The 17,686-nt window shown below is 44.6% G+C and overlaps 1 protein-coding gene across 3 annotated transcripts in view; it reads left to right on the top strand.

Annotated features, from left to right (window-relative positions):
- The window catches only part of dusp3a (dual specificity phosphatase 3a), a 162,788-nt gene that overhangs the window by 87,223 nt on the left and 57,879 nt on the right, over window positions 1–17,686 (top strand). The window lies entirely within an intron of this gene.

Here is a 17,686-nt window from a genome sequence, read left to right as displayed (position 1 = left end):
AAATTGTTGCATGTTGCGTTCAGGCAAGCAGCTGCCGCCGCTGCGCACTTTCCATTTGAAAATGTTTCCAGTGATGAATGATTCATGCCGAGCGAGTCGCTTTCATGACAATCTGTCAAAGGTCGCTGGAAAGTTGAAAGGATTAAAAATTACTGGAACAAATGATGAAATATTTCACAACATGTAATACTACATCAGATTTTGGAAGCTCTGGACGGCTCCTTCAGATTTTATTTGTGGTCAAGACTCAAAGACGTTCGCATTTCAAATCGGTCCCAACTTACTGTGGATATACTGATCCAAATATCCAAATATAGTACAGACAGTAGGCCAAAAGTGGCTACAGATTTAAAAATAAATCATTTTGTTACATTGTATTTTTTTTTTCCTGGCATCTTTTCCTTCCCGACCTCCTTCCTTCCTTACCTCAAAGTTGCGTTTTTATTCTTGCATTCTTACTTCCGTACTTATGAACTCTTTCCTAAATTCCTTCCCCTCGCACCAGTTTTCTGTCTGTTTCTTCCTTTCCATCCTTCCTTCCTTCCTTCCTGCCTTCCATAACACCTGATTTTCTGTCTTCCTTCCTTCCCTCAGATCTGCTTTTTACGTCGAATCCTTCCTTCCTTGGTGTAAAATGTCTTTCTTTGCTGTTATTGATGTTACCTGTACAAACATAAGTTAATTATGTTTTTTTTTTTTTAGTTTTAATTTATTGCTTTCATCGACTTTGTTGCTGTATTATTGCTACTTTTGTTTAGATGTGCTTTGCTATAGCTGCAGCTGTTGCGAAATGCGCTATGTAAATAAAGTTGTATTGTATTGTAGTAATTCAAAGGAAAAATAACACCAAAAGACTTAATGGACATGAGTATCAGTATTGTCCAAAATACTCTGCGCGTGTGTCTTTTTTTGTGTAGTTATATTTAAAAAGATGATATAAGTGTGCTTTCAAAGGCTATTTTGGAGAAATCTTCCATAAAAGTGCTTCACGCCATTAACTCTTTCACTGCCCAAAACGTTTTTCACAGTCCAGCCATTCAATCCCAGGAACTTATTTATATATGTTTTTTGAATTTTTTAAAAACATTAGGGTAAAAGAGGGTCTGAATATGTCTGGCAGTTAATGACCATGTGGGTCCTGGAGTGAGAGCCGTGTTTTAAAATATTTGACAATGGCGAGCGAGCAAACTCTTTTCACTCTCCATTTCTCATTGTTTTGTATGTGTCTCATCCTCTCACGCATGTCAGGCAAAACCCAGCAAAGTGCAGGCCTGGCGGGGGGTGCTGGGGGGCAGTTAGTGTCTGGCGCGTCCGCCGCACATCCTCCCAAGATGGCCGTTGAGTCCGAGGAAGCAGATCAGTAGCATGTGTTTGCGTGTGTCTGCATGCGAGCGAGCCGCTTTTGTGGCTCACGTGTTTCTGAGTACCTGCGGGCAAAGAAATCAGGCCTGGCGAGTGGACCCTCGCACACACGATGCAGGAGGATCCCAGCATCACCCCCCCCCCCCCCCCCCAGCCCCTCACCCCACCCTCTCGTCTCTTGTGATTGGCGAGTCCCTCGGGAGGAATAAATACTACACTTTCCGCTGCGCAATCTGTCAAAGCTGAAGAGCCGAAACCTTAAATTATCAGACGCTTCCTGCCAAACGCGGCTTTTTGGATGTCGCGTCCCGCCCACTCCGGCGTTCGCTGATCCTGACCCGAAGCTCCCGGAAGTTGGACCGGCGGTTCTACTCTGCGAAGCATCACGCGGCCGACCACTCCATCACCGGGCGAAAACACTGGAAGCCTTGTTCACCAGAACAGCAAGCGGCCACGCTGGCAACGTGGTGCTGCTCAGTGTCCGGCTACCAAATATTCCCAAGCGTCATTGCAAAAAATGTTTTGGGTTTTTTACAAAACTCATTCTGTGCCCCTGTGGATCATTTCCCACAGGGCTTGGGAAATGCCGTGCTAAATGCTAGGTCTTGACTAGTCCCCAAAGCCCCAAAAGTCTTGGAAATGGACCCAAGACCCTGGCAGCGTCCAACAATTGATCTTAACGTGAGTGACAGAAGCACACATGAGAAGTCGCTCAAATGAGCTCAATCCTCGCTCGATGATTGAAGATAAGCAGCAGACCGCTGAATGTTATACGATTCATGGGAATAACTTTCTTGTTCGGACTTAACATCCATGCGCAGTGGATAACAAGCAGCGCTTTATTTGTGACACAACTTGTAGATTAGCACTTGGCCTGTCACTCTTGATTGTTTGAATTGTTGACGTACCGAATGTTTGAATGTTTGAAAACGTTTTCTCGAACGCAGTCAGCTTCCAGTCAAGAGGCCGTGTTGGTTCTTTAGTTGTCCCGGCCTCTCTCCGGGAGCTGTGACACTTTTATGATGGCAATCCCCAGTAGCCCCCGGTGCACTCTGGGAGCTGGCGGGTGATGGATGAGTCCACTGCTACTCCATGCCATCACCCCCACCAGGACCACCGCTCAAGGCCGGCCTGTTTAGATAAGAGAGTTGAGGAGGTCGGGCTTGCGGTTTTCTTTACTGTCCACTCGTCTGAATGGGATTTATCTGGTTGACATGTTTTTTGGGGACCTTCACCGATGATATTGTGACACCAGACAAGTTTGATTGACGCAAAACTTGGTTCGGGTTAGCACTTTGCGCGGAGTTCTGCAACAGGTTTTCATGAGTGTCCGACCATTGGCAAGTAATTTTGTTTCGCGGATGAATAATGTCGCAATGTCACAGATGTTACGGGCAATCGTAAATGCCATATTGTTTCACAAGAAAAAATTGATTACAACGCGGTGTCTGAAGAGTTTCAAAACATCCCCCGAAAAGTGGTTGCAGGTTTTCTGTTACAGCGAGATGGGATGTGTCGATTATTCCAGTGCTTCATCCACACTCACAAGGAGCAAATTGTCATAAGTTGCATTTTTTAAAATTGGATATATTAACTGTGAGTTATTAGTGTTTCGCCCCCTTTTTGCTTCATAGTCTCGGCATGCCGTTTTCACATGCTGTTCAACAACAGCGCCGTAAAGAACCAACACGTCATTTTCCTTGACGTATTGTTCGCGGATTATGTCACCAGTCGGAGTTAATTACGAATGAACCTTTTACGTTAGCATGAAACGCAGTTTAGCGCGCTTCGGGGCCACTCGCGGTTGCCGAGCAATAGCCACACTTTTAACGGCCCCCCGTAATAAATTCCCGGGGATTTGGGTTTCTGCAGAAACCTTTGGGTCCCCGAGATGGCAGCTATTCGAGTACAGGTGTTGTCATAAAAAATGAAAGTAATAAAAGAAAATGAGGAGGAGGATCCAAGGCCACATGAGGTCATGCTGTCAACAAAGCTGCAAGTAGGTTTACTTTTTCTGTTTGAGGTGTAAATGTGCTGCCGGGCTTTGGAGCACAGTAAACACACTTTAGTCATGGGAACAGTGAGGCAAAGCTTTTATAATGTACTAAACCATATTTTAATGCCTGCACTTGAGGCATGTGGAATCTCGCCAGCTTCTTCCATTGGGATGCTGACCACGTTTCTAAATATTTGGCAGCGGTGGGAAGTTAAGTCGATTTTCCAGGTATCTGTCCTCTACTTGTTTAATTTTCGGACTATATAATTTTACTCCTTGCATTTGAAAATCGATATCGGTACTTTCTAATCCTTACTTTGTCAAAATACGCTCGTTGGAGGAATGTTAACAAGAGAGAATTAACAACAATGAAGCAACTATATGGTATGATGTGGAAAAGCAAGATATGGACTTAGTATTCGGCTCATTCACTGCAATGGAGAGACAATGTTTTGGGTGAAAGCAGCACAGTTCCACTGCTGATTACTTAAAAAAAAAAAAAAAGTTCAACTTCACTTTCTTTCCTGGTGAAAGAAGAAGAAGAAGAAGAAGAGAGTCTACTCTTAGGTTTGGTCCTTGTATTGTTACTGACCACAAAAACTGTGGCCTTTAAAGTCAAAATGCTCTCAAACAGTGATGAAAGAAACAGAAAGAAAATACAAATGTCCTGAATTGCTTTACGGCATACTCCCTTTCTCCTTTCGCTATAAGGACGGAAGTCGATTCGAACGTGGTTGACGTTTGTCAAAACACTACCGCTTTTGTCCACATGGCGCCGCCATAATCAACAAAAACTGACGTATGACACGGTGTTGCTTTAAGTGCAATATTTTTTTAATTTAATCATTATTTAAATACAGATTTTTCTTTTCCTTTATCCAAGCACGGTGTTATTGGTCAACCTGTGCAAGTTATGTACATCTTACAGTGGCTCGCATGAATACATATTGGAATTAAACCTCCGCCTTGTTTTGGATGAACACTTAGGCCTACTATGTTGCTTTATTTCAATGTTGGCCATTATGGTGGTACATGGAGAGCTAAGTATTTTTGAAGTGGCACATGGGCTGAACAATTAATTTAATTGAAATCGACAAAAGCAGCAATTTCTGGGGGTGTGGGCAGACACGGCGGTTAGACTTCTGACTTACTGATTTATGTCTATGCCACACTTGTATTGAAATAGATAAACTGTCTTTCATATTCATTCATGGTACGTTTGACTTTATTTTAGCGTAAGATTAACCAATAAGACCAAAACATTTCTGCATTATAAATGTGGTATTTATTTTTTATTGTAATACAAATCAATTTATTGTAAAAGAGTTAAATCAGCACTTCAGCTTTTCCCAGCCACTTTTTACATAACTATTTGTGCGTCTGGTGAGTACTTTTGCCACCTCTGGTAATTGGCAGTATTTGGGAATAATACCTCACCAGCATTGCAGCTGACTTCAATAAACGGACATGCAGTCACCCACTTGAAAGCGCGCAGACGCTCTGGTTCTTTTTTGGATATTGGCCTGCAAGCCAAGAGGTGCGCACCAGCTCTCGGCCTGGCTTCCATCCAAAGCAGGCTCGGGAGAACCAGGCGTCCGACCCACCTCCATCCTCGCATCCGTCCACCAACCGGGCCCCGCGAGGCCTTTGCAAAGCCTCTCGCGTGACGTTCGAGTGTGTGCGGGAGCCTGGCGTTTGTTATTTTTCTCCGCGGTCGCACTGTCTTTCATCAGAAGCCCCGTCCTGCAGCCCACAGACTCTCTCTCGCTCCCTCTCTCCCTGACTCAGTATACGGTTTCATGGTCCCGGGCCCCCGTCGGCTGCAGCACGTGGGCGGATGATTTCTAACACATGGGAGCCCCGCGAGCCCACGCACTCGCTGGAACAATAGCCGAGCTGTCAGTATCGGCCTCGAGCCGGAGGAGGACGACGAGACGGGCGGGAATGAGGTCAGCATCCTTCACACCCGCAAAGAGTAAAAACACATGACGTCGCTTCCATGCGCAACCCGCCAATCTCATCTTGTTAGCCCCGCTGTTCTGTTTGTTTCGTTGGTGCGCCCAAAATGTTCATGGGTCAGTGTGACCAGCTGAGTGTTTCACAAAGGAAATATTTCTGAGATTAGCATCCTGTCCAGTTAGTTAAGAGAATTAGGCTCGGATCAAGACAACATAGTTTTTTTTTTTCCGAGGCCTTCAGAAGGATTCGGTGTATATCATTTACAAAAGAAATGTACTGATTAGTCGTCTGTTGAAAGTAATGGTGCTAGATTGTGTTTAGTTAACATTTGATTGATATTGGATTTACTTCACAGAGGCCGTGTCTTTCTGGGTTTTTCGGGAAATGAGGCATCCGTGTGGCTTGTCTGGGATGCGTGGAATATCTTAAAGCCGCACAGCAAACCATTTTGCCAAATCTCGCCCGAAATCCACTGCCAAAACTGACCCACCCAGAAAGCGTGACGGGAATGGAGATGCTGGTTAACATCCCTAAATCAAGTGACGTGGATTTAACCAATGACAAGGATCATGACTTACCATGCCAATACGATCGGATGCCATATAGAAGGGCTTCCCAAAAAAACAACTGTGTACCGTACAAAAATCATTATAGCATGTCCAAGAGACTTGTACACGACTTGTAGTAATGTCCATGCTTTCCATTGCCTTTGATGGAAACATTGCCACGACCAACATGGGCTGGGCACAGGCACATCCATTAGCTGAATACAGCCTGTGCTGTATATCTGTGATAAATACGTATATGTCTCTGTCAATTCTGGAACCAACAGACTGACAACTACTTTTCAAAAGGGGCGTTTTGAGTATTCTGGACACTGCATTCTGTCCATTAAATCGTATTTCACCTCAATTTAACCCACCAAAATCAAAGTGTTGAAAAGTGTTTCATCTCCAATCCAGAATACGAAGGTTAGGGACATTTGAATCACACGCAAATGGTCATTTGAATAGATTCGCGCCTTCTGCTACTATGTCATCTTAGTTTTGACTCAGAAGTGCCACAAATTTCCATTGATGTCCTATTTTCAACATCTCCTCTATAAAGCCGGAAGCGTTTGTTTCTACTGCGGCCTAAATCCCAGTTAAAACCCCGAGGATTAAGCCCTCCGAGAGCAGCCGTCAGCCAGCTGCAGCCCCGTTGGAATCGCACTCCGACTTCCTGTGACACCTCTGCCTCCCCGACAAGTGAGCCACGGCGTTCCAGACGCATGTGTGTGCTCCGTCGATAGTTTGCGTGTTAGCGAATTGGCGGCCGAGTTCCCCCCCGCTTGGCTCGTATTCGGTTTTATCCCGCCGTGACATTGTTTGTCAGGTCGGATGTGGATTTTGCCGGGGCTGAGGAACGCCGGGTTTTTGTTGGACAAAGGGCAAGACGATAGCCGTGCAGCGTCTACCCTTCATGTCTGTTTCTGGACAGACGTTTGGCACGCGTGCTCTTAATTGTCTGGAAGCAAATTGGGGAAAATAGCAGCAAGCAGTGGGATGGGAAATGCGAAGGAGGGATGGGGGGAAGGGGGGAGGGGAAGGTGAATGAAGGTAGGCTGGGTGAGGAACAGGGAGGAGGAAAGCTGGCCAGCGAGCATAGAGGCTAATTCCACCGTGGCGGGTTTACAATGGGTCAGAATGTAACAATATGCGTCTAAGGACATTGTGTGACGCTGCTAACATCCACGCCCAATGATCGCACTGGGAATAAAAGTCCTCACACGCTCCCAGAGAGAGCGAGAGAGAGCTGAGCTGATTACCACCTCAATGTTTCTATTTACTAACATGGCAAAATAGTAACAACAAATATACTTAGTGATACTAAGTCACCTGTTCCAAATTCAAGGCTTGCAGGCATGATATTGCCCACCATGGCATTTTATGTAGCCTGGAAAAATGAATGTTACTTTAGCATGTAGCTTTTTTATGCCTACACATAGCTACTTTTGTAGCCTCAAAACTTTGTCCTCTCAAAGCCTTTGCTGACTGGAATTTACCACCAGGTTATTGCGGTGGCTTTTCCACACCGTGTCTATGAGGCGCTCAAAAGTCCCTGTCGACGCAAGGCTGATTTAAGCTATGGTGCGTTAGGGATGGTTAGCTAGGTATACGAACGTCGCAATTGCACCGGATAGTCACTAATGCGAAGGAAGACTCTCAAATTCTTACTGTATATAGTCTTCAATTGCGTGTTTTCAGCAATTAGTTTTCACAACAGACGCTCTATTTAAATAAAAGCAGTCAAACAGTGATTTTTTTTTTAAATTCCCTTTTCTTGTTTGCTTTTGAATGGGAAACCACCAATAGACAAGTTACAAATGTGTCATGATGGTAGCCTCAGTGACCCGAGGGTTTTGTCATGCCAGTCAGCAGGAGTTGGCTCCAACCAAAACAAGTGCGGGATCACTTTTGTGTTTGTTTGACTGTTTACCATGGACAGGGTTTGCTCCCCCCCCCCACTTCACCCCAACTACCCCTCCTCCTCTGGCGCTAGCAACACGAGCCATTAGCGCCGACCATCTGTGGACGAGGGTCCACGTTGACCCGCAGCGCCGCAAACAGCGCCGCGCTCCGCCCAGAGGGAAGCAAAGACAACATGGCCGCGGAGGAAGTGTGCTGTCGACAGCTCCTGGGGGCCCCTTCAACGTCAAGTCATGTCAGCCGTGGAACACACCACCAAACATAACAGTTTGCATCATAAAGCAGTCAACCGCCGCGTCCTCGCTACGCTTTCTTCCTCTCGAAGCTCATACAACGCGGCTTGTTGTACGAAATATTATTGTAGCACAGAACCCCCCACTTATTCACCATTTTATAGTTGTGAATTCCCTTTTTCTTTAATCTCGCCTTGTTTCACCTTTTTTTGTTCAGGTCAAAGCCCTGTGTAAAAAAAGTAATGCTTTGGCGCGTTATCTTGTGGCAACTTGCTTCCAAGGCACTATGTTGACGTGAGGCAAGGAGCTTCATTTAGACAGCATTTAGACGTCCTTGTAGTATGGGGTGTTGGTGTATGAGGTCTTATGTTGTACTTGCTTGTACTACATATTCTCATTGGGCATATTTTTGGACTATAGGTTCTCATAGTTGTGTTCTTGTACTAGGTTATTGTTGTAGTTGACATATCAAGGTGTCTCGTAGTATGCATTCGTGTCTGACATGTTATTGATGTTATTATCTGTGAAGCACATGTCCTTGTATGAGGTAGTATGGGGTCTTCTTGTACTGTATGTGTTGTTGTACTACATATCAGTGTAATATGTATTATTTTGGCTTGAGGTCTTAAAAAAAACTTCCTGTATGACGTTCTTGTAATACAGGTTCTCGTAGAACTTACTCTTGTCGTGAAGTTTCTTATAGTATGTGTTCTTTCAGTATGATTTGTTGTTTTTTTTGTAATTTTGAAAGTCTTCATTTGTGTCTTGTCTTAAGGAGTTGGAATGAATTCATCAAGATGCACAAACAAAAATTACTATTATTATATTTTTAAAAATTACTATTATTGTATTTAAAAAGTAAATATTGGTAGGGTGCTACTTACCTCATTAAAAAAACATCAATTTTGTTGAGTGTTTTGGGGAGAGGCTGCAACAAATGAATGGCATTTCCATTCATTTCAATGGGGAAAGATGATTTAAGACACACGTGTTTTGAGTTGTGAACATTGCCCTGCAACACATCTTCTTGTAGTACATGCGTGCCCCTACACTTGTACACCCAACACGTATTGTCCATTACTACAGGGTGTCTCTTGAGAAGAACATACAATTGTTTGGAAGTTGCAGTTTTTTCCACTTGAGATTGGATCAGACCCAACAGGAAGTTGGCACCATTGCTGTGTTTGAGATCCAAAGGGTTCTGAGGAAATTCACTTCTATAGTCCTCATTCGGTGGGCACGCGTCCCACTTTCAGGCTGTCTGATTAGCACGCTGACTTCACCCTGCATCAAAAGGAAAGAGGCCCAGAGGCGGGCACCAGCTGGTGGGACACCAAGCGGCCGTATCGGGTTCTGCGGTGCCGTCCCCGCATAGGGCAGAACTTTCACCGAGGCTGTCGGCACCTCAGGGGAACTCACCTGGGACCCCCGTGACCGCGAACACCCCCACTCACTCTCTGCGCTCCGTCATCGTCACCAGCGCTCATAAGCTCACACTCTGTCTCGGCGGCGCGGCCCCCGCTCCATCATCCTCGACCGCTCTGTTCACACAAACACCGAGAACGGGAACACCGATCGCATTGCGCGCTGCCTTTCGTCTGAACGGGAAGTCTCAGCGAGTCAACTAAGCTGCCAGGCTATCAGCTTACGCCCCCCCCCCAGTCTCGGACTTATTACAACGCGCCTGTTCACAGCCCGGCGTGGCCTGCTCAGGTCCGAAACCCCATCTTCCCTCAATCAAAGAGAGCTTCCGCCGCAGGTGTCTGGACCTGGCCGGTCCTCCTACTGTCAGTCCTGCTCTCCTTTGACGAGCGCTGGAACTCTGGCGGCCTCCCACGCTCCCACTCCAGCGTCCAGCATGGACAGATTGTTCTCATTTGGGCCGGTTTGGGTCGGGGGCTACACACACTCACACACAACTTTTACAAGTGTGAGCAGCTGGTTTGGGCCGCAAACCTCAGTGGGCATTTGAGATGCTTCAAAAGAGCAAAGTTCCAGGGAGGTGACAGGGGGGAAACTCGCGGCTCAACACCAAAAGCTCCATTACGAGGTTAGTTGAGGAAAATGAAATTCTTAGCACCTGAGCCTCGTGCTAACACGTCCCCCACACCCCCCTCCAGTCGTACCCCCTTTTTTCGCCCCACGTTAACATGCCCTTCACTGTCTGCAATGAAACACCTTCAGCTTGAACCATACTGACATCTTGTCATTACAAGCCCCTGTTTTTCTTGATCATACTGGACACGTTCCTAGCAGAATGCATAGATATAGAACCACCCTTGATCTGGTCCTACCTAGACGTAGATGTACACCTAAACTGTCCTAGACTGTGATCTGCATCAAGACTGAAAAACTTTGACTTAGACCTAACCCCTATCCCGAGGGATGGACCCAGCACTAAAGCTATCACTTTATATATAAACCAACACCCAAACATATACACCTAGTACTCGACCTCAACTCATACGTACACCTTGCCTTTGATCTAAACTTAGTTCTAGACCATAACTAAACAAAAACCAAGATCTAAAACAAGAACTTGATTTATACCAACACCTAGGGCTAGACCAATATGAAACATAAACCTAAACCAATTCTAGCCCGTGTTGTAGACCTAAAACTAGACTTTAAACCAAGGTTTTGGCCCAGATAAAATTTACACCTAATCTGAGACCTAAACCTTGATAAATCCTACACCTATTCTTAGGTCTAAAATCTAAGATACCAAAATCAAGACCTAAGACTAGAATGAGACCAAGATTTAGACCTTGACCTTAACTTAGAGCTAAACATAATGCTAGCCGACGGCAATACAGTACGACAACCGTTCAGTCAAAAAAGAGCAACGGCTCTCCTGTTCGTCCTCCGCTACTCTCGCTCGCATGCCCTCCCATCCAGCGAGCCGCATGATGCATTCATTAACCTCGGAATCAAAACAACTTGGCAAGACACATTATGTACGTATTGTGTTATGTACAATCTTGCAGCCCGAGTCAACCACAAAATTGTTGCTAGTTTGGCAGGAGAAACGCAAACGTTCCCGCTGATCTTGTTCCACAAGACGGGCAGCGGCTTCTTCTCGGGTCACAAGCGGGAGTGACGTATGAGCTGCCTCGCAAAAGAGGCAGTAATGTACTTTACTTTATTTTTTATTTAGTAAGTCCGAACGTAAAAACACAACAGCCACGAGGCTGATAAACATAGAGGCAAAGAAATATATTACAGAAATATAAAGCGTGACATCATCAGCAGGCGCGAAGGACCCGATCCAATCTGGACAATTTCAATGAACATTCGATCAGTCCGGCCCTCGGCTTGTGGCAATTTTTTTTATTTGGCCCTCCGTCCATTTGACTTTGACACCCCTGATCTACACAATTCTTAAACCAAAACTTAGGCCAACATCTAGACCTTGCCTTACCCCTTAACCTAGATCGAGACCCAGATCTAAACCTAGACCTAAAACTAGTGTCCACCAACTAGTCTACCATCTACAACTACCGTATTTGAAAGAACCACGTGTGAAAAGAGGAGAAGACGCTAATGGCCTTTGTAGTAACAAAATGATACAAATGCAAGAAAAAAAGTCCTAGCAGCTAATTTCTCTGTGACATAATGGTCAGAAAGGGGGAATCGCTCCAGCACAGTAGCACCACCACCACCACCTCCTCCTCCTGCTCCTCCTGGTCTCGCATGGAAGACCATGTTGTTCGTGTTGCATAAATGGTTGCAGAGCCCCACGAAATCACCGTTTCTATTTGGAGATTTGCCTCGGACTAATCCCTACCGTGCTTTATCTTCTACGAGACACAGCCAGGAGGAAAAGGGGGACAGTGGCGGTGTTGAGGGAGTGGGGGGGATTCGTACGGTTGGAGGGGCCGGACGTCTCGTCTGGACGCACTCTGAAAAACACTTTTTGAAGAAACCCGATCAGCAGCAAAAACAAGAATGAAGTCAGACCTTTATTGAAGGTGGCCAGCAGGATGTGAGATCTCCAGAGGAGAGAAGACGAGGAGGTCGAAGGTGGGAGGGTGGAACCCAAGCCCCCCACCATTCCCCTTCACACACCGCCTCCCGCCCCCATCACCCTCCTTCCCCATCCAGGACTGTTTTCTGAACGCTTGCCAGGAAAGTTTAATGGCTGTGGAATTTTGACAGGAAAAAGCAGCACTGGAAGTTTGACAGGAAGTGGGAATTTGTGTCTCACGAAGGCAAGAACGCGCCGAAGAGGAAGAGCGTCAGAGCGCTTTTCCAACGGCATCCCCCCCGGGGGGCTTCGGGTTTGCGGGGGAGGCTGCTGCAGACTGACAGGACGTGATCATCTGGCCTCAAACATACATGCGCGCCCGTGGAACAATGCGCACACGCAACGAGCACACATCATTTACATCGCATGCGGAGCTGAAACAAGATCTGAAGTTCAACGCACACTCATGTGGAAGCGCACAGCAGCTGCTTCTGACTCACGCCTCGCGCCGCAACAAAACCTCTGCTCTCTACTCTCCCCAAACCTTCAGACCTAAACATAGAATTAGACCTAAACCTATCGACACTGCAACATCTCTCGACTTGTGTACTTACTCCTAAACCTTGACCTCTTATCTTCTGTTGTCGATCTAGACCTAAATCTCAGACCACACCTGGAAATAGCCACATGAAAACAAACACCTAGACCTGGATCTAGAACTTCTAGACCTAAACATAGTCCGAGACGTAAAGAATTAGCTCTAGAACTGGCTCAAATATCGAGATATAAACCCAGATATGTACGTAAATATCTATGATATAATACCTAAACCTAGGGCTAAACTCAAACAATATACCTAAACTCAGAGCGATGTACACAACATCTAGGCCAGCCAGGGCTTTGACCTAAACCGAGCCTATAGATAAACTATATCTAAACCTATCTAAACCATGACCTAAACCTAGACAAACATTTAGATTCAAGTCTTATTTTAGACTTAAATCTAGAGCTATATGGAGACCTAAACCTTGACCTATAACTGGAACTATAATTAAACAGACATATGCCTAGACCTAGACTTGGAACTAAGCCTAAACAGACAGTAAATTATACCTGAACCAAGGATAAGGGTTCGAACTTGACAACTTCTAGACCAAGTCTTCTTCTAGACCTACACATTAACCTAGACAAAAAACTTGGCCTAGACTTAGCCCAAAGCCTCGATCTAAACAGACATAGACCTAATCCTTTGCCTAGGACTTGATCTCGACCAGTACAAGTTAACATTTAGAATCAGTAAAGTGACTTCAATCTATGCCAAACTATGACTTAAACCCAGATAAAATCGGGATATAAACTTAGGTCTATATTTACTGTAGGTATAAAGCAGACTTAAACCAAATCCTAGGTCGAGACCCTAGAACTAAACCTAGACCTGCTTTTTAACTAATGCTATTATTGTTCTAAAATCAGATTTGTAAACTATGGTGAAATGCTTTTTATTCCATGGGACACAAATGGCAGACACACACACACACACACTACCCCCCCCCCCCCCCCCCCCCCTTAAAGATAAACATTAGCGTCAATCATGTCCAGCGTTGGCGGCGCGGCACTCTCACAGGCTCTCACCATGTCACCACTTAATGTCGGCACATGTGCTCCACTCCCCATCCTTCAGCCCACACCTCCCCGCCGCCCGGCCCAAAGACAGATGCCGAGACATGGGGACAGACGGGCCCGGCGCCCCCCCGACGACCATCCAGCCACTCAAGGATACGTTACATACACAAGTGAGATAAAAAGGGGCTCGGGAAGTTTGTGGCGGTTTTGTGAAATGTGTCGGAGCTCGGCGTCACAGGTTATTTCATTCCTAAGGGGAGCTATCTTAAAACAGTGTTTTCCCATCTTTTCCCACTGCAGCAATAATGTCACCAAGTACGCATTATAGTTCAAATGTTTGAGATCACCCAGACAATTTCATGTTCTCCGTGAAAACATATCTGTAAAGAAATACAAGTGACAAGAATGATTTGCGTCACAATAAAAACGTCTTTGCTGAGCGCGATGCGGCACAATTTGAAAGACAATCACGCAAAATGGAGAAAACGCGCCTCTCCAAATGGTCCCAAAAGTCGGCGCTGCACTAAAACGTGGCCTGAGGAGGCGTGAGGTCCGGCCCACATGCGTAACATTTGACACGGCCGACGCTCACTTTTGGCACCGTTACACAAACGGTGAGCTCAGCTGGACGCAGAAGGAGGCCTGAGGCAACTCGGCACACATTTGTTAACATTGCGATTGGGACTGCAAGGACATTTGGAACAGACTCAGTGTGAGACTTAAATTGGTCAAGTGGATTAGAAGGCATGAAATAAAGACAATGACGTGAAGAAAAAAAAAAAAAAAGTAAAAACAAATATTTTTAAATACAGTGGATATAAAAAGCCTGCACACCCTTTTTTTTGTTTCCCATGCTTTTGTGACATTAATAAATTAGACTACTATATCATTTTAAAAACTTTTCTCCATTATTGTGACTTATAACACATGCAACATTTTCCAATGGAAGCTCAGATGTTCTTGCAGGCTTTTCCTGACATTTTTGTAGTCGCTCTATTTTATCCAAATGATATAATTATACCCGCCATATATACGCTCACATACACTGGATACATTTTTAAATTGTGTATACTTAGGTTGCCCCCCCCCCAAAACAGAAGTTATCTAAATACTTTTCACTGCAATTATTTTTATATACAGTATACTTTCCCAAACAGTACATTTTATTTTTCAATCTAATTTATTACGGTTTACTTTTTACTATTTCTTGCTGTCCAAGCCCTTTTATTTTGAATCTATCAAGATTTTAATTGAGTCATTTGAAAGCCAAAACAAATCAGAAAATGACTCCTGTTACTGTCATTTGACGCTGGGACGCACGGCGCACGTACGTAGACATCCACATGGATTTTTATAACTGTTATGTATACTTTGAGCTTATTGCACGTAATTAGAAACTCCTCGGGCGGGACGTTTATTACTTGTGACAGCGCAGTTGGAGCAGAGCTAAACATTCATTCAAAGCTCATATTGGGTTTATTTGGACCCATTACAGGCCTACAATCACCTCGTGAATTACTATCAGTCTTTAGTCTTTTGGGGGCCCAAGGTAGACCCAGTCTTGGGGACCTCCACATTCATGTACTACAGAGGTATTGAATATTAACATTTAGCATCAACTAAAAAGTGTAAAAAAAATAAATAAATAAAAATCGACTTCCTGAAATCGGAAAAAGACCAATCCGTATTTCAGCAACATGGGAGATTATGTACAAAGATCAGGGGGCGTAGTCCCTATAATAAAAGGATATCATAAAAATGTCCTCCCTCATTTGTTTTTATGCGGCGTGATCTTTTCCATGATTTTACTTTTATTCTGCGGCTGCGGGGATTGAATTTAAAGCATATAAAAGTATGTGTTTCATTACGAATGTTGCGGATCATCATATCCAGATATCTCATTTGTGTCCTTCACTTTGAATCAGGAAGCATAAATCTGAAAAATGTTTCATACGACCGCATGCATGCCAGTTGGCCTGTAGTGTGAGCAGGTGTGTGATCCAGTGTGGAATGTCAGAGACATCCAGGCCAACCTTTTCAATGTCTTATTTGTTTTCCTTGTGCTCCCTTTTTTTTTTTTTTTTTTTCCCAAAATGTTTCATCGTTATCATGGCGCATCACACGGTGGAGCTCAGCACAGGAGTTGCTACCTGTAGCAAGTTTTGGGGCGGGGGGGTGGAGGGGTCCCGATGGGCCTCTGTGGAAGGGCCCGGGACGGCGTCCACGGTAGCGGAGGGTCCTGTTTACTCAGCTGCGCGGCTCCACGGAGAAGAGAGGATGTGTTCGGGGGCCTCATTAATCACGGCCGCTGCGGAAGAGATAAACAGGCCCCGACCCAGCAGGGATGCTGCGGCTACCACCGTTAAGATGGGGTGTAGCGGGGAGGTCACACACCGGAGAGGGGAGGAGGAGAAGGGGGGGGGGTCTCTGCACACCAGGGGGATTGACCATAACACTTGCTCTTTGGTTCCACATCTGCATGCCTGTGCAAGCTTGTAAATCTGCATTCCTGGCTGCAAGTGCATGAACTTAAAACAGCCTCTTACTTTTTCTTCTTTTGGGGGGCGGGGGGGGGGGGGGGCAGCATACACCTCAACAGCTTTGCCTTTCAAATGCACCTTAACTGATCAATGTATTTATGTACATTTGCAAGAAATAATATGTGGAAATGACCTGCATAAAGAAGTCATAAAATGTGATTTGTTCACGTCAATCAATTGGTCATCTATACTGAATGACTCCTATAGGGAGAGTAGCAACAGTAGTGAATGGTGTTGTGGGACCCAAAAATTACATTTCAGTTGAGTTCCAAGTTAATAATCAGTTAGATATGATTTCATATTTTTGTAAGGAGCAACAACCTTGCACCAAAAGCAGCTCCGGTGCGGGAGTTGAGAAAATCCGAGCTTCTCTCATCGACATTGTCCCACTGACTTTGTCATCCTCATCCATCCACCTTTCCACAGTCCCTATCCTTCCATCTTTAGACTGTCCATCCATCCTTTTACCCACTGAGCAGCTTCAGGATTGGTTCCAAAAAGCCCCATTAATATTGCAATATTAAGCCCTAAAAACCCCCCACACCCCCCTCCATTACCATTTATATTTCTATATTATGTGTCGTACTTCCTCACAGAATCAGCGCTAAAAACTTGTGCTGACTTTTCTTTGGCCGAGCGAGCGACAGGCCAATCAGTTCGGGAGCGCTGACAAATGCAATAAGGCAAAGGCTCCCTCGAAATGGGTTTTAAGATATCGTATTACTCTGTTTATGTAAGACTACTTCTTCATTATAGCGCGTGTGCGCGCGGCAGTGTCCTTGTGCGGCCGCCTAATTGCTCCTGATAGGCTTGGAAAAGTGACATCATCGCCGCGGTCTGCAGAGGTCATGGCGGGGGTGAGGAGTGAAACGGGAGTGAAACAAGCAAAACATTTGAAAAAGAAATCAAATCCATCAGCGGTCCATGTAAACGCTTCAGATGTGGTTTATAGAAATGATGGGGTAATTCATTTATTATAAATAATAATATAACAAGTAAAATCAACAATTTTACCCACGTCTACATGTATTTTTTTTTCCGTTTTAGTTGATTGATTAATTGTAAATAATAAAATCAGGAATATTTGTGCTGATTCATGTAGCTCACTTTTTTTCCTCCTCCTCTGGATGGCTAAAAGGTTTTAGTAACTGCATTTGAAGTATTTTGAAAGACGACTTCAATACGTGATTATCAGTTTTATTTGTGTATTGTACATGTTGTATTTGTCTATTTGATATGTAAGTTGGTCATCAAGAGAGGGTGACAAAAAAAAGACATTTTAGGGTTGCTAAAAAGTATTGTAAAATATTTAGGAATAACTTTTATTACAGCTACAGTTAAATGTGCTCACAACTTTAATTTACCCTAAATGCATGTTTCTGTATTTTATGTGGTGCTTTTGTTTATTGTAAATTAAAATAATACCCGTTAAATAGATCAACAGACAGATTGACGTTCCAATTTTCAACATTATACACAATTATGTAGTGTGTAGCCTATGAAATAATGCAAAATTTAACAACAAGAAAACGTTCTCA

The sequence above is a fragment of the Filicampus tigris genome, chromosome 19 (genome assembly GCF_054856515.1).
Source record: "Filicampus tigris isolate MCC_2025a chromosome 19, RoL_Ftig_1.0, whole genome shotgun sequence".
NCBI lineage: Eukaryota > Metazoa > Chordata > Actinopteri > Syngnathiformes > Syngnathidae > Filicampus > Filicampus tigris.
Note: the sequence above shows the minus strand (reverse complement) of the source record. Positions and strands in the feature narration are given on the sequence as shown.